Source organism: Heteronotia binoei, chromosome 2 (assembly GCF_032191835.1).
Source record: "Heteronotia binoei isolate CCM8104 ecotype False Entrance Well chromosome 2, APGP_CSIRO_Hbin_v1, whole genome shotgun sequence".
In the NCBI taxonomy this organism is placed as follows: Eukaryota; Metazoa; Chordata; class Lepidosauria; order Squamata; family Gekkonidae; genus Heteronotia; species Heteronotia binoei.
Window position 1 is genome coordinate 118911222 of NC_083224.1, and position 25259 is coordinate 118936480.

The 25259-nt window shown below is 42.1% G+C and overlaps 1 protein-coding gene across 2 annotated transcripts in view; it reads left to right on the plus strand.

Annotated features, from left to right (window-relative positions):
* Positions 1 to 23123: 23123 nt before the first annotated feature.
* Positions 23124 to 25259, plus strand: part of FGGY (FGGY carbohydrate kinase domain containing) — a 346832-nt gene continuing 344696 nt past the window's right edge. Inside the window, exon 1 of one of the 2 annotated variants that reach the window (XM_060231899.1) lies at positions 23124 to 23319. The gene's annotated coding sequence lies outside the window, so the exon portion shown is untranslated. The remainder of the gene's footprint in view (positions 23320 to 25259) is intronic. The other variant, XM_060231898.1, reaches the window with a different exon arrangement.

The window sequence follows — 25259 nt, forward strand, 5'->3', positions numbered from 1 at the left end:
GCAGAGTGATGTTCGCAAGTTGAAGAATAACTATGGACCTTCATGAATTTTGATGCTTTACCTCTGCTTTCTGCTCTTCACAAAAAAATCTGGACCATGAAAAACAGCTTGGAAAAACAGCTCTTCATGAAACACAGCTCAGAGTCATTTAAACCAAACAGGTAAGTGGTAGGCCACTCAGCTGTTTGGAAACCCCTGCATGAGAGGGAACTCAGCTGTTTGGAAACCACCACTTTCTGCTGCCTGTGAAAAGCCATGGGGCACGGAAAGCAGAAATTTTAACCTTCACTAACAGATACCAACTAAGACAGCTGGTGAATCAGCCTCTCAACTTGTATGGGTTCATGGTTTGGTTCGTGGTTCAGCCATGAACCACAAAGCAAACCACAAAAATGCAGATTGTGCCCATCCATAACTGGAACCACTGCAGAACATGGGCTCCTGAGCCTTTTTCTCTTTTGGGTCTCTTTTGAGACATGAGCTTCAAATTTTGATGCATGCTACTGTCATTTTTAGCAGAAAATCAACATGCAGGAGGAGGTTGCTTTACAAGTGCAAGATGAAATGATTTAGGCATTGGAATCTGTGGAACTATATGAGATATGAAGGAAGCTACACACACACACAAGAGCAGGGGCATTTTTTAAAGAAAAAAAACACACTGTGTGGGAGGATTTCATCTGCAAGGCCGACAGAGGCTAGCACAAGCTGTGATGAATGTATGGAAGGTAGTCATCTCACAACTGTAAGCATGTAAATGTGTGTGTGTGTGTGTGTGGGGAATATCCTGAGAGGAAAAGTACCCATCATCCCCCATTCATATTTCTTGTTTTCTGTTTGGTGCTTGCCCAATACCATACGGTCCTGCCATCTGGATGTAGCATTATCACTTTGTGGAGAAAAAAGGTTTTGTTGCCAAGAGTTCCTCATTATTTACACATCACACATACATATTCACACCAAAAAAGATGGTTTGAAGACTATTAATAAATAATGTTTGATCCTTTGGTCAACAGTTAAATGACAACTGAGTCTGTAGCCAAGTGAAAAAGAATTTTGTGGGATCTTCAAAACAAACAAATATAGTATAATAAAAGTACTGTAGGTCAGAGCCTAGGCAGGTATTCTTTCTATCTATCTATCTATCTATCTATCTATCTATCTATCTATCTATCTATCTATCTATCTATCTATCTATCTATCTATCTGTCTGTCTGTCTGTCTGTCTGTCTGTCTGTCTGTCTGTCTGTCTGTCTGTCTGTCTGTCTGTCTGTCTGTCTGTCTGTCTGTCTGTCTGTCTGTCTGTCTGTCTGTCTGTCTGTCTGTCTGTCTGTCTGTCTGTCATCTATCCTCCCTCACACATATATATTGTGTGTGTGTTCACACATGTGTGTGCAGTATTTTTAAAATCAAGGCAAAGCCTTTTAAAGGTGCCAGTCTGCAAATGGGTAAGCTCAACAACTGCCTATACGTGAATTTTCTCTGTTGTAGCTTACACTTGATAGAATAACCCGCTGATGAGGTCCCATTTGTCTCATTCCACAGATAGTGTAAAATAGAGTTGTTCTGGAGACATTTTTATAAAGAAAATAAGGTTGTAGTTGAATAGGCCTCTCTGATCCCAACAGTGATGGAACAATCCCACCAGTAGGGATACTAATGTGGCCATTCTGAAGGGGGAAAGAACTTTGCAAGGCCAGATCACACACTGTGGGCCCCTGGGATCAAGTTCATCGGCAACAGGACCTCCAGGACACAGATATTCCTCAGTAAGGGTTACTGAGGCCCACATAGCCTCAGAATTCAGGAAGAGGGTGGTTCAGGCACCAGAGTTCCCCCTCTACCATCGTGGACTCTCTCCTCTATGGGGTTGCCATAAGTCTGCTATGACTTAATGGCAAAAAAAAAAAAAAAGCAGTTACACCAGCATGGAGCCTGTGGCCTGCTGATGGGGCTGGCCACCAGAGTATCTCCAGATACACTACTATAACTTGGATAAGGGCCAGCATAAGTGCAGAATATACCACACCAATACAGCACATTCACATCATCCTCAACCCTTTCACCTCAGGGTTTAGGACAACACTGTTAATGTCTGAGAAAATTTTAGGCAGTTTTTATTGCATTGTTTGTTTATTATAATGTTTTTATTGTGTTCTCTAATTTTGTAACCCAGTTTATTGCATTTTTCTGACTGAATTATAGTATATTTTCTGGTGGGCTGGACAGCATGGAAGAAGGAGGAAGAGGCAGTAGGAATCAGCCCTCCAAATTGTGCCCTGAATGGGCAGCTGATATAGATCTTTCAGCACAGGAGTTATATGAATCTCATATCTAGCCTTGCTATACATACAATAGCCTTGCTTTCCTATTTTGTACCAGTTTAAGTTTCTGTCAGTTTTAAAAGCAGCCCAATGTACACTGCATTGCAGTAATTTAATCCAGATATGATCAGAGCATGGATCACCCTGGCTAGATGACACTATTCGTCTGTTTGAGAAATGGCTAAAAGCTGCCATATCAGTCAAAGCTGACAAAAGCACTGCATGCCACAGAGGACATCTGAACTTCCTATCACAGGCTAAGATTCTGCAATACCCCCAAAGAGCGGCGTCACTAGGGCGGGGCCAAGGGGGCCATCGGCCCTCCCCCAGAGCATTCTCATTGGCCCCAGGCACTGACCCATGACCCCCCCCCCAACAGGAAGGGGCTGGCCCTGGGACTAGAACGCTGCTGCTGTGTGGGCTGGCCGGGATTCTGAAACCGGGGCCGCGCTGCCGCCTCTACCACAAGGGGATCAGCATTCTGTTCAGCGGGGGTGAGTGGGCGGGCTGGCTGAGCTTCCCAGCTCACGCTGCCGCCGAGTTGCTTGCTTTCTGTGCATGGGGGGGGGGGGGGCTGGGATTCCAAAACTCCAACGGTGCCTCTGCTGAGTGAGTCCTGCCTGTTTTCTGTGTGCCTGGGGTGTGGGGGGGTGGAGGGGCTTCCCAAACCGGTGCCGTGTTGCTGAGTTGCTTGCTTTCTGTGCATGGGGGGGGGGTGGGCTTCCAAAACTCCAACGGGGTTGGATTACGGGGGCTGGTCACGTGACCAGAGGGGGCTGGTCATGTGACCAGAGGGTGGATGAGGGAGGGGCCATGTGAAGTGGGCGGGGTTGTGTGCGGAGGGGGTGACGCAGCCCTCCAAAAGGGGTGATGCCCAATGGGGGGGGGTGACTTGAATCAGTTACACCCCAGGGTGCAACCCACCCTAGTGACGCCTCTGCCCCCAAATTAGAACCCTACTTTTCTGGGGGGAAGCAACTTCTTCCAAGCACCGGATAATTTCTCTATCCTTGAGTTACTGATCAAGAGCTCCTCAGTCTTGTCTGGATTAGCTTTCAATATATTGGTTCTCATCCATCCCATTTCCTTCTCCAAGCATTAGTACATGATTTTCAGAAGCCCAGCAAACACATCTGTTAAGGAGAAACAGAGTTGGGTACCATCTGATTATGGTGCCACCTTGTTGCAAATCCCTAGTTGATCTCTCCCTGTGGTTTCAGATATATGGTGAACAGCATGAAGACTAAGAGGGACTGCTGTGTGACCCTATAGCATACCATAGTAAATATCTAATACATTTGCAGAAGATGCTTCTTGCCCATGAAAGCATATGCCACAATAAATGTTTTAGCTTTTGAACTGTCACTGAACTCTTTGTTGCTTTTGCTGCAAGAAACTTAGCATAGTTACCCCTCAGAAAGTTAATAGGGGTCTTTGGAATGAAACATTCCACAGAGGATTGATGGCAGAGAACAAAAACAAGGCTGAATATTACTCGGGAGATCATAGAATCCAGTAAGCTTAATGTGCCACTGTTTTCATTCACCATCCCAGTTGAGCACACTAAAGCAATGCATTGAAGTATCAAAGCCTATATTTGACAGACCTTTATTGTAATTAACTGTGATAAAACACTAAAAAGCTCAGCAGTTTGATCTGAATGTCACTGAAAGGAATCAAATGTGACTAATGCAGCCCATGATGGCAGTAGTTTCTACCAGCAGGAACAAAAAAACCATGTTCCCCATATTTATCTTCTGCTGCCTCTTTGATCATGCCTTCATGTTGGGCACATACTGAATGTGTTGCTGAAAATTTCAGATCAAGAAAATATGTTAGAAAAACCTATTATAATAATCAATATATTATGATGGTGGTGAAACTCCCACAAATAAACATTAATCAAAATGTTTAAGAAGTACCAAATTACATTAATAATTTCTCATACCTTCAAATTCCCATAAGATCATCATTCCCTTCTGGAAACAGGAACAGTATAAAAGCTCTCCATTTTGGAGAAGAACCTCTTTGACAATGCAAACCAGTACACCTTTTTTTTGTAGAAGCTAGAAACATGATTAGCTAGTAAGACTGCAAATATCTTTCCATTAAAGGCTGCTGTTTACCTAAGTGGCAAAACTTACATATAATCAAGATTGGCCAGTAGAATGTATAAGTAATTATTGGATTCATACTGAGGGATTTTGTGTAATGCTTTATAGTTATATTCTTAGCTTTGTCACTACTTCACTGTCTATTGGTTACTGGGCTTCTTAATCCTCTGACAGTTTTCTTATGTTTTATCTTTCCCTCCAAAAACATATACAAACCAGCAGTTGGTATTTTTGAAGTACTGATTATATTGAATTTCCACTTCCTAGAGCGGTTTATTTGTCTTTTTAAAAGCTTCTTGGTATTTAAAACTAGTGGTGGGTAAATTTCCCTATTTTATTTTTATATATATATTTTATATACTTTTGTTGGTTTTGTAAATTAATTTGTTATATTATATTATATAATGTATTATATTATATATTATATATAATGATTTATTATATAATATATAATAATTTATTTTACATATTAAATTTTAAATACATATAAATTGTATTTAAAAATTGTACATATATATGTCTTTTTATATATATGATTTATTGACACATAACATTGAAAAATACATCATTTTTATGAGAAAAAAACCAGTGCTAAAATCCATAGAAAGTGGCTCAAAAACTAGAGTTACAAGAGCGCACAAGGGAGAAGCAAAACCAAAATGGAGATTTTCAGGTTGAAACAGCATGGATGAAAAATTGGAAGTCTCTAGGGGAACTTATTCCCTACCACAGGGGTTCTCAAACTATGGCTCAGGACCCCAATATGGGTGCTAACTTTCTTACACATGGGTTGTGAGACCAGGGAGGAGGAAGAGGAGGAACAGGGTGGGCTGGAAAAGGGGACTCTGGGAGGCTTGTGGGCAGATTTGGGGTTGACTGTGCATAATATATGAAATGACCATGAAGTACAGACTGTTGTTCAATATTTATAAATATTTAAAAAGAAAAAATAAAATTGTTCATTGCTGGCTACTGTGGAAATTCTTGTGTTTTTTGGGAGTGGGTATGGAGTAGTAGTGTTGAGATATTTTGTGAGTGGTCCCAAAAAGTAGAGTAAATTTTAATTCAAATAGTTTGAGAACCATTACAATACTCAAAAAATTCAAAGAATACTTATCTTCACTCTATTCTGATCATTTTTGAACACAGGGCCATAAGGCATTACAAAGCTCTTGCATAGAAGTCACTTTTGTGTTAACATTAGCTAACTTCTGGGTTCTTACTGGAAGAGATGTCATGATATTATGCAATTACTGATACCTGAATTGGGCTAATAATTCATTGGTTTGGCGAATTTAGCTAGCAAGAGGTTGGTAACACAAGGATTTCCACCATTTTATATGGAGATCCTTTCCTTAGAGAACTCTCAAATAAACCAGGCTGGTAGTGTTTGTATTGCAAAATAATAGAGGCAAAACACATGTTAATAGCACACTTTGCAACAAGCAGACAAGACTAAACCAAGAAAAATAAAATGAAATAGTGGGGGGAATAGTGGTTTAGGATAGGCAATATTTACCAGTCTTGAAGATTCAGGTCCACAGAGAGAGAACGTGACCGGCACTTTACAGAGTTTGAAGCTGATGCCAAGAAGAGAACGTGTGTATTGGACATGAGTTTGTGGGGGTTTTTTTAGATGTACATTGAGGCAATATGACAAATTTGTCCCTAAAACAATAGCTTAATGTGTTTACAGGAAGGTTCTCAGAGACTTGAATGAATGGTTAATGGTTCTCCCAGAGAGAGATCAAAGATTTGAATGGAGCTTGATAGCTCTCCTGGAGCTAGGATATGGCTATCAATTACCCAAAATACAGGATGTATGACACTTCCAGGTGTTATGGATATGCTAACAAGGGTGTACATGCCAAATGGGGAGCCAGGGTCAAGGATGAAAGGGGTTACTTCAAAGTGGGGTGCTGCTTTCCTGAGAAGTCCATTGTTATAAAATATGTATTACCTTTAGAATGGGAGAGAGCTGTTTGCAATTCAGTCCCTTGATTCACTTCCAATTAATTTCCCAGGCTGGTGTTCTGCTTGACATTCCTTTTGGAGTCATTTCTGGTTCAGGCAATATGTCAGATATAATATTTATTTGAAGTGATATTAAATATGTGTTTGGGCTTATTTTCTCTCTGGATGCCAACTACCAATCTACTGGAGGTAGCTGACTGCTAACATGCCAGCCATTGCCATGATCCTGCCCCCTTGGACTCCTGCGAGTTGTCAAGCCATGCCTGGCCATCTCAGTTCTGTGCTTGACAACCTCTCCCTGTAGTTGCATAGAAAGCAAGATTTCCATTTTGCTGGGAACTAAAATCAAGTAGCATCTCTTCCCCAAAGCAAAGAGGTGATCCCACATTCCATGGAAGCCATTTAGTGGTGACACTCACTGATCTTTCTCAAAATTCCAGAAGTTCTCACAGGCTTACCAAGTATATACTGCCTGAAAATATCCTACTGATTCTTCCTTTTAATATAAATACCCACACATGATGTCATCATCACTTCAGTTAAAATAATGACGTTTTAAATAAGGACTCTATTATTCCATGAGAAAATCACAGGAAGTAAATTGGATATGTCTGAAATTTTTAATATAAAAGGGGGCAAATACGAAGTCCCCATCGTACGCTGTGCTAAAATAATCCACACTTAACCATGCAATACAATTTATTAAAGGCTTTTTATGTGTAACCTTCTCTATTATAAAAGTCATTTCCTGTGAAACAAACTACAGGTCATGTGGGAGATCCAGGATTCAATCTTGTGACTATTTTATTTTTACTTTAAAACAGCTGTGTGTGGGGTGAAGGCTCACAACATAATCGGAACAGAAGCACTGGATGGGCTGTTTTTCAAAAACTCTTTTCTCCTGAGTCTTTTGGTCTGAAATTGCCCCCTGAAGCTATTAGCCTGCAATGTTCTGGAGATAAGCGATCTGTAAACTTGCAGGTCCCTGATTCAACTCTAACCTCTGCCTTGAACCTACCAAAGGGCCTTTGGCATGCCACTCAGCCTCCTCCTGTGCAATGTGCTCATTTACTTGTCATAATTGCTCTTTTCTTCTCAGCGAAGATACCAAAAATGTGCTCATCCAAGAGAACAGTGTGTATTGAGAGGGACTACAAGGAGCTCGTGTATGGGAGAATTTCTGTTCATCTAGGCACCACCTTTGCTTTTAGAATGATATCTCATTTTTAAAAAAAAATCTTTTCCATGTAACTGATACTCAGTGTTTACATCCAAGGAACTTCTGCTGACATAGCTAGTTTGTCCCTGAGTTTATTGTCAGCTTGTTTCTGGTTCCTTTAAATACTTTTCCAACTATGTTTTATTTACACAATTGTAACATTTCTCAGCAAGAGTTCACAGAAATTAATGCACTCTCTTTCCAAATCTTTATGTCTGGACCCATGAAGCAACTCTGTTCATCCCACCAACTTCTCCTTTTTATTTCTTCCATGAAGCTGATTAAATGTGTGTGGTTGTGGGCTTTTTCAGCAGTAGCCCTGCTGATTTGGAACAGTTTAATCAAGAATGTTAGGAAAATTCCTAACCTACTGACTTTTATGAAGCCTGGTATGTCTATATTGTTGGGGGGGGGGGGGTTGTGGAGAAAATTAACTGGGTTATCCTATGCTAACAAAACACCATAATGACAACTGCACTGCAGTCAATAGTGACACAACCCACACTCCTCAGTCACCGAGCAGCATGCCAACAATGCCTCTGTGCCCTCCAAATATGGAAACAGCCAGTCTATGCAGGTTGATCCCAACATACCACCCAAATATCACCCCTGCATACACACACTGAACAGCGATATGAAGGAACAAAAACAACACAGTGTGTTGTGTTGTATGAAGCACTGGGCATGCCCAGAAGAATCCCTGATACAATCATACCATTCAGGGCCAAACGAGACAATACCACATCCCAAGTCCACCTTGGGGACACAGTGCTGTTTTAGAACTTTTTTAACTTTTCAAAATGCCATAGGGGGTAGGTTGCCAACATCGAGGTGACAGTAGAAGATCTTGCATGACAACTGATTCCCAAATGACAGAGATCAATGGTAGTTTTGGAGGGTGAACTGTACGTCATTATACCCTGCTGAGTTCCTCTTCCTATCTACCCCTTCCCAGGCTCTGCCCCCCCTCCCCCGCAAATCTTCAGGTATTTTCCCAAGCAGGAGTTGGTAACTCTATGCTGGGGACTGTGGGAATAAGAGGCCCCTGTTTCCATCTCCAGTTCTGTTTTCAAGAGCAGAACTTGGGGACAGACTGCGGGACATAGTATCAAGTTCAGCTCTGCAGATGAGGGGTTGAATTCTGACCTTTGAATGTAGGCCCCTTTAACAGACATCCACACAAGGAAGGCAACTCTAACTATACCATCCAGAAATTCTGCAGCTTAGTTGGAAGAGGAAACCCTTATACAAAGGCATACCCAAGTACAACTTCAGATGTCAGAGGGTAAATAATGCTCTGAAGAACAGCCTTTTTTTCCCAGGGCAAGGGCACATTGACATTAGGGCTGTTTTCACCTAAAAGGTTTGCACTGTTCCAGCTTTCAAAGTGGAACAGGGTTTTTCAAAACATCCTTCTCCACCAATACTCCTTTTATCATATTTCTGGAGGTTGCCCCATTTCCCCTCTCAAACTTGCTTTTCCTGAAAGACAGGCGTCAAAGCAGATTTGCCTGCATGTGCATAGGGAGGAATAAATTCTAAATGTCCCCACCCACATCCTGTGCCATTTTTCTTCCCTATTACTTCAAGTTCACTGTTCCCTACTACCCCAGTAGACTTCCCCCCATTTTTTAAAAAATTGGTAGAATACAAATGATTTTTTAAAATGCTGGTGGGGGGGGAAGCAATCAGCAATCTCGGGGGAAAGGAGGAGGGGAAATGAAGGAAAAAATGAAGAACGAATAAATGGATAGGGAGGGAAAAACTGAAAACTGCTTCCATTGTGAATTCTTCTACATTTGCAGCAGCAATAAGTCTGCAACAGGGGCTGTTTCTGCACTCAGGGTTGATTCTGAATTTATGAGCATTGAATCCCCCTGCAGAAGGAGCATAGGACAGCTGCAAGAGAACATTCAAACACACATTCACAAGAAGGCATTGCTGTCATCTCTTCAATAGCACATTGAGGTTCAGAGTTTGAATTCCATTGAGAGAATCAACTAGCTTCAAACTCTACCTAGAGATCTTTTTAAAGAAGGGATCTTGTATTGGGCTGGAGAGGGCAGCCCACTCCCACCCTCTTAATATCAGTATAGGCATTGGCCGCATTTCATCTGCACTGGTCCATTGAATTTTGTGTATATAAATGTGTTGGAGTGAGCAACATAACATGCCTGGACATTGTGTGTGTGTGTGGGGGGGGGCACTACATTATTCCAAGTGTGTATAGATGTTTCTCTTTGAATGGGATGCCTCTCTTCGTCTTAACCTTGGAGCTGCCCTCTGACCCCTTCTCTCTGTCCTCTCACATTCTTTTCACATGGCCTTCCATGGAGACACACGTTTCTACAGGTCTCTTCTGTACAATGCCTCATACCCCACACACATGATACCAGACAAGCTGGCCATTTGTGATAGAGAAAGTACTTTTAGATTAGGCTTCTTTTCTCTTCTTTTGACTGTAACCTGAATGTGAACTGGATCTACTTGAATAAATGTAAGTTAACCCCCCCCCCCCGGCCGCCTTTTTTTTGCAATATATTTATTGGCTGAGCTTTTTTTTTTTTTTAGCAAGAACACACAGGAACACAGTTCCGGTTGGCTTCTTGGCATCAGGAGGTGTGGCCTGATATGCAAATCGGTTTCTGCTGGGCCTTTCTACAAACAAGCCCAGTTTATTGGGAGATTTATTTACTGCACTCAGTATCAAGCTTCTAGGACCGGGCAAACTCTGCTAAATATCACAATAAAATCTTGAATTGTACTTATTAGAAAGTTATTCTTTAAGTGTTAAAACTGAATTTAATGCTAATGAGAAACACAGTTTGACTCTAGGTCTGCATGATAATAGAAATCCATTCTTCTGTAGTATTTATTCTAGAGCGCTGTGACTGCTAGAGGAAGGATATAGATGAATGAACCGTTCTTTGAAAAACATATACAGTTGGCATTTTCCATATGGCAACATATGCATTTCCCCAAATGAACTTTTAGGAGTACACCCCCACCAAAAAAAGAAGAAGTTATAATTAAAATAAAACTGTTGGTACCATATCAAATTCATACTTCAATGCTGAAATTCTATCATCTGAACACCAACTAGGATCAGAAGTTAATTATAGAGAATTGTAAGGTTTGTTTATACAGCCTTCAACTCAAAATGCTTTCTGAGGTGGGAAGGACAAGTTGGCAGCTGGCCAACTTGCATTTCTTTTTCTTTTCTTTTTAAAGGCAGCATTGAGTGTTTACAGCAGCTGGTTCTCTTCCCTTTCTCCCATGGTTGGGTTGACTTGTTCTTTTTAATCCTTTTCTAAGAACCTACCATTTATTATCCGATCTCCAAGTTGCAGAGTCATTAGTTTCATATTTCAACAGAGAAGTTGATATTTGTACAATTTTAATAGGAGTGAAGAATTCCTTCACATTCATAGTCTCCTTACTAACAGCACTACTGGCTTTACAAAGGATTTATGTCATTTTAGCCAGATCATAGGCCCTTGAGTCCATTTTAATATTAGGGCTGTTCTAGCAATGGGAGGCAGCCATATGGTCACTCCTAAACAGGCCTTGTCTGGATAGAGATAATTTTGGCAATATTAGTCACAAACTATCAGTTACCTTTTGGGCTATATTATTGAACAGATGATGGCAACTAAACACCAGTTATACCTGGATAACATCAGGATTCCATCTCAGTGATACCTGGGTGCGGTCAGACGTTACACTAAAAGTGGAAGTATCATGCTCCAATTTGAACTGTCCAATTTTGAATCGGCACATTTCCGATCAGACGACCACTCCCGAAAGAGAGCAGTCCCGCACTGGTCCTGTATTTGAATTATCAGACATTGCAGACCTGTATCACTTCTTCCTGTGGGCATGTGCTTGAAATAACAAATTCCAGCAAAACCTTGAGCAGAGAGAGAAGCAAACACACACACACACTTGGAGGGGGGGATGAAGAGATCCTGATTGCCTCCTTCCCTAGGAATCATAAGTTGGATTGCATGTTGCACCCTCAGCTAAAAGCAGCATCCCCAAATTTCTTTTTTCTTCCTCCCCTCCAAACACTTGCACTCACATACACACCACAGACCTCCTGCGGGGGGGGGCAGCGGGGAGGGCTTTCTTGCTTTCCACGCTTCCTGCAACCCTTCCCCCCTTCAATTATTAGTGTTATTGTTGATGACAGATCATTTTCCAAGAAAGAAAAGCAGCCCTTTCCAAAACTTTTTTAAATAGAGAGAGTCGAATCTGGATGATGCTCTTTTATTTCAGGGTGAGCTGAGGGATGCAGTTAAACTTTTGGAAGAGAGTGCATGGGGAAGCCGGAGCGTTTCCTGGAGAATGACAATTTCAATGCATGTGTTTGAGAAAAAAAAAAGCCCGAGGTAGTTGCAATGCATTTTGTGCAGCTGAAAAACAGCTGTTGTGGGAAGGGATCCTCGCAAGGGGAGCGGGGAGAGAAGCCTAGCCAGATGCATTCAAATTGTTGATCAGCAGAGAACTACTTTCAGGGAGAAATGGGACTTGACATTGACACATGGAGATCCCACATAATGGGGATATTATATTCCAGTTCCTCTAAAAAAAGGAAGATTCTGCTCCCGTGTAGCCCATATTGACAGGAAAAATGCAAACCCCTGCTAAACGGTTCTGTGGTCATGTGCACACATGAATTTGCCTGTTGATAATGGAGCCAGAAACGGTTGAAGTTTGAGGGAAGTGTAAACTGGCTGCATCACAGATGAGCCATTCAGAAAGAAATAACCCAATTGTATGCTGCATCAAGCAGGAAGGACCGGACTTTCTCTGGGGTCAAATTGCGGGGAGATCAATCTAGGGCAAGTCAGAATGACTACGAGTTGCTGCTGAGTAACAGATGTGGAAGTCTGAATGTGCTCAAGAAATTGAATGGGAAACATGCCTATGTTGGAACTAAAGCAGCATCTGAATGCACCCTTGGCTTCCCTCAAGAATTTGAGACAAACTTTTTGTGTTACCCTAGTTGGCAACCTTTGCTAGGACAAAGTCATCATGGCATATGTGATTGTTGATTCTCCTGTACTGGTTCTTTTGGACATAACTGTCTGGAATAAAGATCAGAGACCCTGTGTGTTGTAGAGAACCTGTGTGTTGTAAAAAAATTATAACAGCCATAATAGTCCATGCAAAATCCCCAAACAAGAACAAAATCCATGTGCTACCATTTATTAAGACAAACAAATTACCAAAAAAACTCACTGTGCAAGCTTGAGCTCACCAAAATTCTTTATCAGGCTGGATATTACAAAATGTTAAAAAGATAGATGGGGAGGAAGCAGATTCCCTGGACTGTAATGTCATGACCTGATCCTGCACTCAACCTTTTTCAACTGTGTGCAGGCAAACAGCTGAAATGTATTGCTGGTATTAGGTCAGGAGTGTCAGGGCTGCTGGAAGCCTTCAATTCCTTCCCCTGTCCCACTAAAGTGTGATGAAAAGCATACTGATCCCCCTGCCCAGTTCAGATTATCAGTGCAGCGGCACTGCACCCAGCCCTTCTTTGGCAATTAGCAGCCAGGCACCCCCACTCCCAGCAACACTTATTCCCATTTCAAGTTTTTTATTGCGTTTTACTTGCTGCACCATCTTCCCACAAAATAAATCGGTTCAATCAATAGTAAAAGCTGCATAATAACTCAAAGTCCCAAATTAACAAATCCTTCCAAATCTCCACTTAAAAGATATTTTTCTCTTACATTCCAGTTCAAATCAATCCAGTCCCAATAAAGCCTCAAATACACTTCTCTCTCTTAAAGTCACAGTCAGCCTTTGTTCAAGTTGTAATATGATATGTCCATAATTCAATTAATACTTGTTTAGTTTTAAACCAAATCTGTCCAAATATGTATGTTCTTTTTTTGGAAGCCTCTCTTATGCAGGGTTTTTTCTCCTCCTCCTCCTCTTTTGGAACAGTCAAGTTTAGTTTTGTAATAAGAATTTCAGTAATTGGTAATGTTGTAGATCAGACTTACTTGCACGCAGGGGCAGCCTGACGCCCCATGGCGCCCTAGGCAGACTCGCTGCCTGATGCCTCCCAAGCGCCCCCCTCCCCACTGTGACTCCGCACCCCTCCGTGCCTCCTCCCCTCCCTGCTGCACCTCTTCCCTCCTTTCCCATCCACCTTTCCCATCCACCCCTTGCCAATTTCAACGCCGGAGCCAGCTCTAGCGCCACGTTCCGGCTCGCTAAAACCCCCCTCCCCGGCCGCAGCCAAACACTTGAATTGTGGGTAAAACCACGCTGCGGGGCTGGGACGCGCTCACCATCTCTCAAGAACAGTGTCCTGAAAGGGTGACCCCCGCTGCCTCCTCTCCCATCCAGGAAGTGAGGAGGGGAGGAGTCAGCAGCAGTGGGGGTTGCCCTTTCAGGACACTGTTTCTGAGAGATGGTGAGGGCATCCCGGCCCCGCAGTGCAGTTTTACCCATGATTCGAGTGTTCAGCCAAGGAGGGGGTGCTTTAGAGAGCCAGAATGCAGCGCTAGAGCCAATTCCGGCATTGAAATTGGCACGGGGTGGGTGGGAAAGGGTCCAGAGGAAGGAGGAGGAGGTGTGGTGAGGAGGCATAGGGGCACGGAGCCGCAGGGAGGGGGAGGCGCAGGGGCATGGAGTTGTGGGGCGGAGTTGAAAGGAGGGAAGGGAATGGAGGGGCTGGTGGTGGCAGCGGTGGTGGTGGGCAGCGGTAACGGCGGGGGGCAGGGGAGGCAGGCAAACTAGGTGCTTGCAAGGTACCGACGTGATAGTTGCAGTAGAAAAAAAGATGCTTTGAAAGATCGTTAGTGATGGAAAAGAAAAGATGCTGGCAGTCACCCTTGATGTCATTTAGAAATGGCAATCAGAGCAACAGGGCATCACAGTGACAGCTGCTCAGGGAGTCAATCACCACCTATCTCTCGAGCCTTTGGCAAGCCACTTGCTTCCGAAGACCCTCCCTGGGTCTTGGAGTTGAGTTTCCCTGCCAGGAGACCCCCCCAGCTGCCAGATTCAAGAGCAGTTGCTGGGATCGAGTCCAGGGCCACTCTTAATGCTGAGGTGCCGAAACCGGAAGTGCCCCCAGCAGCACTAATTCCATGCGTCCCCATTGCCCGAGCTGGGAGCTGCTGCTTTTGCCCACCAGGAAGAAGGTAAGAGGTCCTGCTGTGTGTTTGAGAGAGAACCATGGTGGGGGGAGAGCTGTGGGAGGGAGGGAGATTGCAGTCTGCTGCCACCACTACCAGCAGAGACCCAGGAAGTTGGGGAGGGGACTGAGAGAGAGAGAGAGAGAGAGTCTTCAGGGTGGGGAGGTGGGAGGATTTGAAAGTGAGTGTGTTCCTGCCTCAGGAGGGACTTTATCAAGAGCAGAGTTACTCCACTGTAAGCTTCCTGAATTCATGGGTTTAGACAGGAATTGTCCAATTAGGAAATGGGTTTCCCTCCCCTCTTCAAATTTCCAGTGCTATTGTCAAAGAAGGGTGTGTGTGTGAGACTTGAGAGAGAGCCTTCAGGACTGGAAAGGAGGATTTGAAAGTGAGTGCCTGCCTTGGATTGGGACAGGGGTTTTTTGTAGCAGGAACTCCTTTGCATATCAGGCCACACCCATCTGATGCATACAGGGCTCTTAGTGCAGGGCCTACTGTAAGCTCTGGGAGGATTAGCTACATCAGGGGTGTGTGGCCTAACATGCAAAGGAGTTCCTGCTACAAAAAAAAAGCCCTGGGCAGAGTTTCTCCACTCTAAGTTCTTAATTTCATTGGGTTTATTTAGACAGGAATTGTTTAGTCAGAAAAAGGGTTCCCCCTCTTCAAATTTCAGTGCTGTTGCTTGTGTATGTGTGTGTGTGTGAGAGAGAGAGAGAGAGTGAGTGAGAGAGCACCCTGTAAAAGGCAGATCTATCTGTAAGTAAGTCCCATTATAGTGAGTGAGGCTTACTCCCAGGAAAACGATCTGGGACCTTCTGTTTTGGATATCACAAAAAGTCTCCTGGCTCCATCCCCAAAGTCCCCAGATATTTCTTGAATCAATTTTGGCAACTCTAATCTGAACAGCATACTCAAGATTGCTGTAGCACAGACATTGTCTCTAGATTTTGATGCCGTAATTCACAGCAAAAGGCATCAGTTATCAGAAACGGTTAGAAAAACAAGATATTGCAAGTGTGCTAATCTTGTAAGCATGTTTTAAATTTTTTTTAAAAAAAATCTTTAATTGTGTTTATCTGTGTCCTTTATAAAGTTTATATCTCCACTACCTGGCATTATATTTTATGACACACATGGCTGGGCCTGACAAGGTCTCATTTATGTCAGAGAGATCTGGCCCTCATAGCAAATATTTTTGACATGCCTGCTCTATGGGACAGTAGAAAAACAGATCAAATTAGAGGCAAGGTCAGAGCAACCTTTGAGTGACAGTCCTGTCTCTATGTAATCAAGGAGGACTGAATATTTTTACTGAACAATTCAAATACCATAGTATAATCCAGAAAGTATATAGAACTTTATAGAAAGCAGAAGAGCACAAATATTGTGTCAATGATGCAGAACCAAGAAGGACACTAACCCCACCAGTCCACGTGAGATAAAAGATTAATATACACTTACCTTGGGCCTAAATGCCTGTTATTTATTTTTTTAAACAAAAAACCCCAGAACAAATACTTTTTAAAGCCTGCTGCCAAATCCACGGTGTGACAGATGCATTCATGCAGCAACAATGCCTTTCTTACTGCTTCTGTTCAAGCCAGCACTTGATTCTAAGTATGACTTTGAGAAGAAGACAAGATCCACAGATAATGCACACAGAATATGAATTATTTTGGTAGGCTGCCTTGATTGCTGTCATTTTAAATTCGTCCAGTTTTTGTTAAGAGCTCCTCAAGCAGAAATATCAAATAGACATTACTTACTTCCTCTGAACTGGTACAATTTGAATACAGTGACTACTGATGAACTTGAGTTAATGGGACTGGATTCCCCCCTCCCTCCAGCTTCTGCACACAGTTTATATCCGCACACAGCTGAATCCAAAGAAGATGGAGGTCCTCTATCTGAGTCAGGGTGGCCTGGGAAAGGTGATCCCCTTGCCGGTTCTTGATGGGGTGCCACTAATACCGGCCCCTAAGGTCAAGAGCTTGGGAGTGTTCCTGGAGTCCTCTCTGACAATGGAGGCCCAGGTAGCAGCCACTACTAAATCTGCCTTCTTTCACCTTCGGCGGGTACAGCAGCTGGCCCCTTTTCTGGAGCATGACGACTTAGCTATGGTGATCCATGCTATGGTCACCTCGAGAATAGATCACTGTAATGCTCTCTACATGGGGCTACCTTTGACCCTAACCCGGCGGCTGTTGATTGGGCTTCCTAGATGGGAGCACATTCAGCCAGTGCTGAAAGAGCTGCACTGGTTGCCTATTGTGTTCCGAGTCCATTTCAAGGTGTTGATTATGACCTTTAAAGCCCTTTATGGTTGGGAACCTGCCTATCTATGGGACCGCCTTTCTCTGCATATTACCCAGAGAACACTGCGTTCAGGGACACAAATCTATTGTCCATCCTCGGACCAAAGGAAGTCAGGCTATGCTCCACTCGGGCTAGGCTTTTTCGGTGGCAGCACCAGAAATGTGGAATGCCCTCCTGGAGGCCATAAGGGCCCTGTGGGATCTTTCACAATTTCGCAGGGCCTGTAAAACTGAACTATTTCGATAGGGCTTCAACATCTGAATCCAGGATAGAACTACCACCTCTCACCGCTGAGAGGAGCTACGAATATCATGGAATCATCAACAGAAAAAGAAAGATCCCGCCATATTAAAATATATAGCACCACAAAATGTTTTAAATGTATTTTATTGGTTTTAAATTGTTTTATATAATTGATTGTTAGCCGCCCTGAGTCTGCTTGCGGAGAGGGCGGGAAATAAATTTAATGTAATAAATAAATAAATATGTGGCCAGTTTGAGGTCACAAGAAAAAGGCGTGGCTGAAAATTGGAGAAGGCAGAAGGAGGCATTGAACCAAAATGAGGGTGTACAACTTTGACATTGTCCCAGCATTTTTATGAAGCTTTGTCCTCTGTAGAGGAAATGATAACATGAGTATCTGTGCTTGTATTGATGTCTTTGCAGAATTAATTACACTATAAATGTGAACATTAAATAGTAAAAGCAAATGTCATTAGGAGCAAAGACAAGCAATGATGTGAATTCTTAACTAGATTCTTGTGGTATCTCAGAGTAAGCAATTTCCCAAGAGGCTACCATAGAGACCCACAATGAATTGTAAGCCCTGCTTTACAGGCATCCTCCCTTGGACAAATGCACCTGTTTGCAGCCACACAAAAGACAGTGCGTAAATGTCTGGAATATTACATAAAGGCTGTCTGGCAGACCAGGCAAAGCAATTAAATCTACTCTACTTAAATGAACTTGCAGCACAGGTTAAACAAATCTAATTTTTATTGTTCCTTAAGGAGATGGTGTCTGTGTGGGAGACAAAGGAGGGATGCGGGTGTAAGCTTTAAAGTAAATCAAGATGTCTTAAAAATTAAAGGTTCACAGAAGTGCCACAACAGGCTGGATAAATGATATATTATAGTAGGGGTTTAAAACTAATTGATGACTAATGTTGTAATGCACTGGAAGCTACACACTGATCTATGAGACATCACAGCCATGCTGAAGGGACATCTCAAGGAGAAAAACTGTTAACTTGTTAACCTGAGAGGACTGGGAGAGAGAGTGAGAGAGAGAAATAAACAGTAGCTTCAAGAGACAAATGGTAAGGTCATGCCCCCCTGATGTACTGCTGTGCCTTGCAATGCAAAAATCAAATTATTATGAAACAGAACATGGCCAGCAATCATGTTTTAGAGCCCACTGTTGTTCCTACAATAAAATAGATTAAAGCTATGCTAACTGCATAGTACCAACCACCCGTGTTTAGATATGAAAATCGATACAATAATCCAAGATTGAAGAAGAACCTAAGTATGATCACTTACAATCAGTTAATTTGTCTAGTGCCTCATATGCCCTGACCTGTCAGATCTTGGAAGCTAAATTGGGTTGCCCCTGGTCACTATTTGGATGGGAGACCACCAAGGAAGTCCTGGGTCACCACACAGAGACAAACAATGGCAAACCAAAACCAGATCACCTTACACATTATGTTGCCATCAATCCAAGTTTAGGGTCTTTGTATGTGCAGATACATAATGAAAGAAATTCCCTTGCATATAATTTTCCTCAGGCACATAACTGCCCTGTCAAACAATAGCACTGACTGGTCTAATTGCGTTGCTAACTTGCCACCTTTATTTCAGTTTTTACCAAGATTCGGACACTGTAAAATCCAGTTGGAAAGTGCATTGAAAATGGATTGAAACTGCATTATTTAGGATGTGTGATTGCAGCCCAGTTCTCCCTTCCTGCTGCAGATCTGCCCCCCCCCCGCCTCCAGGGATTATAATTGATCACCTGGAGAAAATGGCCACTTTGGAGGTGAACTCAAGGGCATTATGTCACACTGAAGTCCCTCACCTCCTCAAGCCCTGCCTGCCTGATGCTCTGTCTTGCAAACATCCAGGTATTTTCCAACCGAGAGCCAGTTTGGTGTAGTGGTTAAGTGTGCGGACTCTTATCCGGGAGAACCGGGTTTGATTCCCCACTCCTCCACTTGCACCTGCTAGCATGGCCTTGGGTCAGCCAGAGCTCTGGCAGAGGTTGTCCTTGAAAGGGCAGCTGCTGTGAGAGCCCTCTCCAGCCCCACCCACCTCACAGGGTGTCTGTTGTGGGGGAGGAAGGTAAAGGAGATTGTGAGCCGCTCTGAGACTCTTCGGAGTAGAGGGCGGGATATAAATCCAATATCTTCTTCTTCTTCTTCTTATATGAGATTTTAAGTTCTTGTTAATTTTGTTTACAGGTTTGAGGACTTTTTGTTGGATCTATTGGCCTAATTGAATCTTTTTGCTACTCATTTTAGTTAGAATTGAAAGCTCCTGTTTTATGACACCTGTTGTGTTTATGCTGTTTTTAGTGTTATTTTGGAAATTGCCTCATACATGTGTAGAAGTGATAATATAATACCTTAAAAATAAATATGGACTGGCTTGGATTTTAATTCTGTTCTGATTCACTACTCATGCTTGGAGCTGCTGAGGAGGGGAGGTATCCTCTAGGTAACATTTTCATGATGACTTCAGGATTTTTAAAGGTTACCACAGTAGGGGAAAAGGCACTGTTTTTGTTTTTTTCTTTTGAATCTGCCCCATATTCAGTGCTGCAGAGAGTATTAAAGGAGATCAATGTAGGCAGTAAGGCAGAAACACTTTTCACACTGGGGAATTCTCCCCAGGTAATTATTAGAGCCTCCAATGTGACTCTAGGCCTTGTGCTGCAATATTTAATAGAATCATCAGCTTTATGAAGACTTAATTTTTCAACATGCTTGGACATTGGCCTTGAAAGGCTACTGCTGCTAGTGAAGTCATATGACTAAGAGCGGTCTTCTTTGACAGATTTATGCTAAGCATTTCTCCTTCAGCAAATGTCACATCAGGTCTAGCTCTTCAAAGGGAGAATATTCCAAAGATGCCATCACATATTTAGAAACGTTAAAGTATCTGACATTAGTGATCAAACAGTCAGCAAGTCACATTGAAACAATATTTATTTACTATACTGTTGGTATTAGCCCTCCTTTCTACTTGAAATAAAAGAGAAGCTTTCATTCATAGGCTGAACCAGGGTACTGAAGGAACAGAGAATCCTGGAAGTGCCTGTGCTTCCTTTCGCCAAGACTCACGTCTTCTCAAGGTTTCCTGTAAAACTCAGAGGGCTGAAATACATACTATGCAAGGGTTTTGTGATCAGATCTCCCAGAGTTTAATAGTACAAAGTAGTCAGGGGACTGGATGTGGTGGTGGGTTTGGATCAGAGCCATGATACTCTGGAAAGTTTAAACAAACAAACCCATTCCATCCTGTGCCATTTTCCAAAATGAAACTTCTTCCCTATTATTAGACTTAGTGTGGAAATAGGCTAGACTCCTGCATTGTGTCTTTTTCTTTACCCTGGGTTATGAGAAGAGGTGGGGTGGGGGCGTTTTTTCTTCAAAGAGAAGAAGAGAGAAAGAGAGAGAGAGAGAGATCGCAATTTGACATTAAAATCCTGTTTCTTTAAATATGAGCTGCTGTGCAGCCTATGAATTTCTTCACAGAAAGTGATTCTGTGCATTTATTTTTAGCTATAGTTAGTGTATATGTAATCTAAAATACAATGGCAGATTAATTGTGTACAAATTTGAGGGTATGGTTAACTGCAGCTTTCTAGTGTGCACTGTAGCCTGTACATACAGCAAAAATCATGACTAGGCATTGATTCCACAGCAATTTCCACCAGAAGTACTCTCCATATAGGAATTTTGTAATTCTTGAAGTCACCTTATTTTCACTTTCCCCCCTCTTGTTTATGCTGCTTTGGGTGAAATCTGGGATTATTGTTAAATGTTGAAACAAATTCTATTAATAATTAGTCTGGTACGTCCAGTCTTCAAAACGCTTGTAATCCTTACAACAGATCTTTAATGCAGGCCAGTACTATTATTCCCATGCAGTAAAGGTCAGGCCAGTACTATTATTCCAATGCTGTAAAGGTGGAAGTGAATGAAAACTGAATTAGGATATCACTGCAAACTGTAATAAAATGTTCAGTTTGATGTGCTCACCTCACCCCCTTCCATTTCCTCTGGCAGAAGTTCCTTGGCTGAACACTTTATGGTTTGACCAAGCTTCAGTTTGTCATCACATTGAAATGCAGGTCTTCACATTGTGCACAATGGGGACAAGCATCAGATTAATTAGAGTTTGTATTGAATTATTGCATTAATTAGAGTATAATTAGCGTTTGCATTGAAAAAGACAAACACTATGTTAGGGATGATTAGGAAAGGGATTGAAAAAAAATGGCCATTATCAGGGCTTTTTTGCAGATAAAGTCCAGCAGGAACTTATTTGCATATTAGGCCACACCCCTGATGCCACCATTGTTTCACACAGGGCATTTTGGTAGAAAAGGCCCAACAGAAACCTATTTGCATTTTAGGTCACACCCCCTGACACCCAGCCAGCAGGAACTGTGCTCCTGCTTAAAAAAAAAACAAAAACCCTGGCTATTATTATAATACCCCCATATAGATCTATGGCATGGCCTCATTCTACAGTGTGGCCTCATTTGGAATATTGTGTACAGTTCTGTATCTCCAAAAGGACATTGCAGAGCTGGAAAAAGTACAAACCAATAAGATTAGGGGTGGTACACTTTCCCTATAAAAAAAGTCTGAAGAGTTTGGGACTTTTCGGTTTAGAAAAGAGACAACTGAGGGGGGATATGATAGATATTTATGAAATTATGCATGGGATGGAGAGAGTGGACAAATAACTTTTTCTCCCCCTCCCCAAGCACTAGAACTTGAAGACATCCAATGAAGCTGATGGGGAGTAGATTCAGGACAAACAAAAGAAAATACTTCTATATACAGGGAGTGATTAAAATGTGGAATTCACTGCCAGAGGATGTTGTAATAGCAACAGGCATAGACAGCTTTAAAAGGGGATTGGACAGATTCCTGGAGGATAGGTCTATCAGTAGCTATTAACCATGGTAAATATACTGAGCCTCCACATTCAGCGGCAGTAATTACCAGTGCCTGGATGCAACATCAGGGAAGGACTTGGCCTCTATCCCCTATTGTAGAACTTCCAGAGGAACTGGTTGGCTACTGTGGCTACTGATCTGATCCAACAGGGTTCGTCTTAGGTTCTTATGTAATGACATTTGATTCTATACCTATCACATTTTTATCCTACATTTCCTCCAAAGAGCTGAGGGATGTATTCTCCAAATTATCTTCACAACTACCCCTTAGACAACAGTAGACTGAGAGCGTAACTGACCTAAGGTCACCTGGAAAGTTTAATCACAGATTGCCTTCAACGTTCTATTACTACATCTCTCCGCGTCTCAATGCAGCAGTACAGCCACCTGTTCAGTAAGTGGCAAAGGCAGCATTGGAACCTGTTCCAAATCGTCTTATTGCGTTTATATACCACCTTTGAGTATTTCATGGAAAAGGGGGAAAGAAGAAGAATCACTTTAATCGTTAAAACGATTCCCCTCATTAAGAGAAGGGGGTGGGGCTCTTTGCAAGCACGACCTAGACACCCGATGAAGTCTTGGCAAGATCTAGCGTTTTAATTAGATCCTCTCCTGCTGCCTTTAAAATATAGTTTGCCGACCATTCTTCAGCAAATAGTCTTTCAGGGCTTCGCGCTAAGAAACTGTAAGAATCTTCGGAAGAAATGGGGCGGGAAGGGTGGCTGTCCAGAGGATAAACTTTTGTCGTTTTGATCGCGGGTCTCTCTGCTGTGCGCGTTTCGAGAGCAAGACAGCAAGAGAAGATTTCCAGCCAGTCATAGCTCATGGTGAATCGACCAATCAGGAAAAGCATTACAAACACTCGACTGTCAAGAGGAGAAAATGGGAGGCTTTTTCCGGCAACTGCTGCTGCTATCAGGAGCCCGGAAATTGCCTTGTCAGGAGAACTGTGGTTTCTGCAAAGTGTGCTGCTAGCTGCTTCTCTATTGCTAGCTAGGTCATATTTCACTTTCGGGCAAGTAAGTGGCCTCTGCTTTCCAACTCAAATAATAATTAGCTGTATACCAGCGAGTCCTGTTTCAGGAAATCCTTCGGTTCCTCTCTCCTCCCCCCCTCCCTTCCTCGCTGGCAAAAAAACAAAACTAGGCTTTTGCTGTGTCTTTTCATGTTTTCCCTTCACCAGTTATAATATGGCTGAAATCCTCTGCAAAACGTATTTGGGATTAATTTTGAACTCTTTGGGACTGCTGAGTATACACAAAACTGGGATGTGATTGTGCCTATGGTTAATGGGTGGAGGTCGGAAGGCAAGTGAGGCATTTAATTCATACCGTGGGTATACATAAATGCCAAGATTTTTTTTTAACAAAAAAACCCCTTTCAAATATTGTTCCCTTCCATATAACCAAAGAAACAAAAAAGGAAATCAGAAGTATAGTGGGCTGTGCCACTTAAGGATGAAGAGAGGGTTGCCAGCTCTGTGCTGTAAAATTCCTGGAGGTTTGTGGGTGTAGGGAGCTCAGTAAGGAAGTGATTCTCCCCCCCCCCCCCCCCCGCCATCATCAGTCTTTATTGCATTAGCAACAAAATGTCATCGCAACTAAGAACTAGACTTAACAATAGGGAAAAAGCCCTCAATAAAACATTCATTACAACAATAACATTATATGAATCACAATAAAATTTAAACTGAGTTATAATTATGAGGATTTAAAATTTATCCAATAGCACCCCAAGAAAACAACCCAGAGTGGTAAACAGGAGAGTAGTCAATATATTTCATTACTCATTTTTAAAAAAATCTATAGTGGCAGCCACAAATCTTGCCACTTGGAAACTAATATATTTATCTTTATCTGACAATAGGAATACTAATTTCTCTTGGTTTGACTTTCCAAGAAGGTGAGACAAAGTGGTACACAAAAACCTATTTTGTTCATCCTTATGTTTTACACAATGAAATATGACATGACTGAGATAGGTTTTCAGTGGACGTTTGATCACAGAGGCAAACTCTTTTCTCATATGGTATCCATTTAAAACGACCTTCATTGGCCAGTAATGGCAAGATATGAAAACGAGCCCTACTGAAAGCCTTTTGATACTTGAAATTAATTAGATTAACAAAATATGGAGAAGATGCCAGAGGTGAGGGAGATAACTGTTTATAAATCACAGAAATTCTCAATTTGCCTATTCCATGTCAGCTTGAATATGCTGATCTAACAATGACTAATTTTGCACTAGACCTTTAATCCTTGTTTAACTTTGTCCCCAAGCTGACATTCTACACTACATTCATAAAATCAGAGACACCAACTCTATGACTCTATGATTATATGATTTTAGTGTAGAATGTCAGCTTGGGGATAGAACTAAATCAGGATTAAAAGTCTTTGCTTGACAAGAGATTTGTTAGTGTAAAATCCAAGAGATCTCAGATAATCAACTGAGAAACCAAGCTTGGCTACTCTTCTCAAAACAAAACAGCACCAAGACCTATCCTTCATTTCCCCATATGTCAAAGTTAGTAATTCAGAAGCTGTATGAAAAATAATTTTCAACCAAAAATTTATAGTTATTTTATAAGCTAAAGTTGTTATTTGAGATAGAGATAATTCTACTATAGTCATCGCAGAAGGTGTTGATGGCAGGACAGCAAGAAGCCTGCGTATAAATTTATTTTGGGAAATTTCTGAAGTATGAAGATTTTGAGAAGTGCATACTGGTGCTCTGTACAAAAGCTGGGATAATAACTGCATTTTGTAGGTTTCAACAGCTGGATGGATCAAGCATTCACCTCTTCCCTCCTATAAAATCGAAATAGCCCTACAGCAGCTTTTTTCGAGATCATGCCTTGTATAATTAATATGGGAGAACCAAGAGCCTGATTGATGGAACAGCACACCTAAATATTTGAAAAAGGGAACCTGTTCTAGTGGTTTAAGGATGTGATATC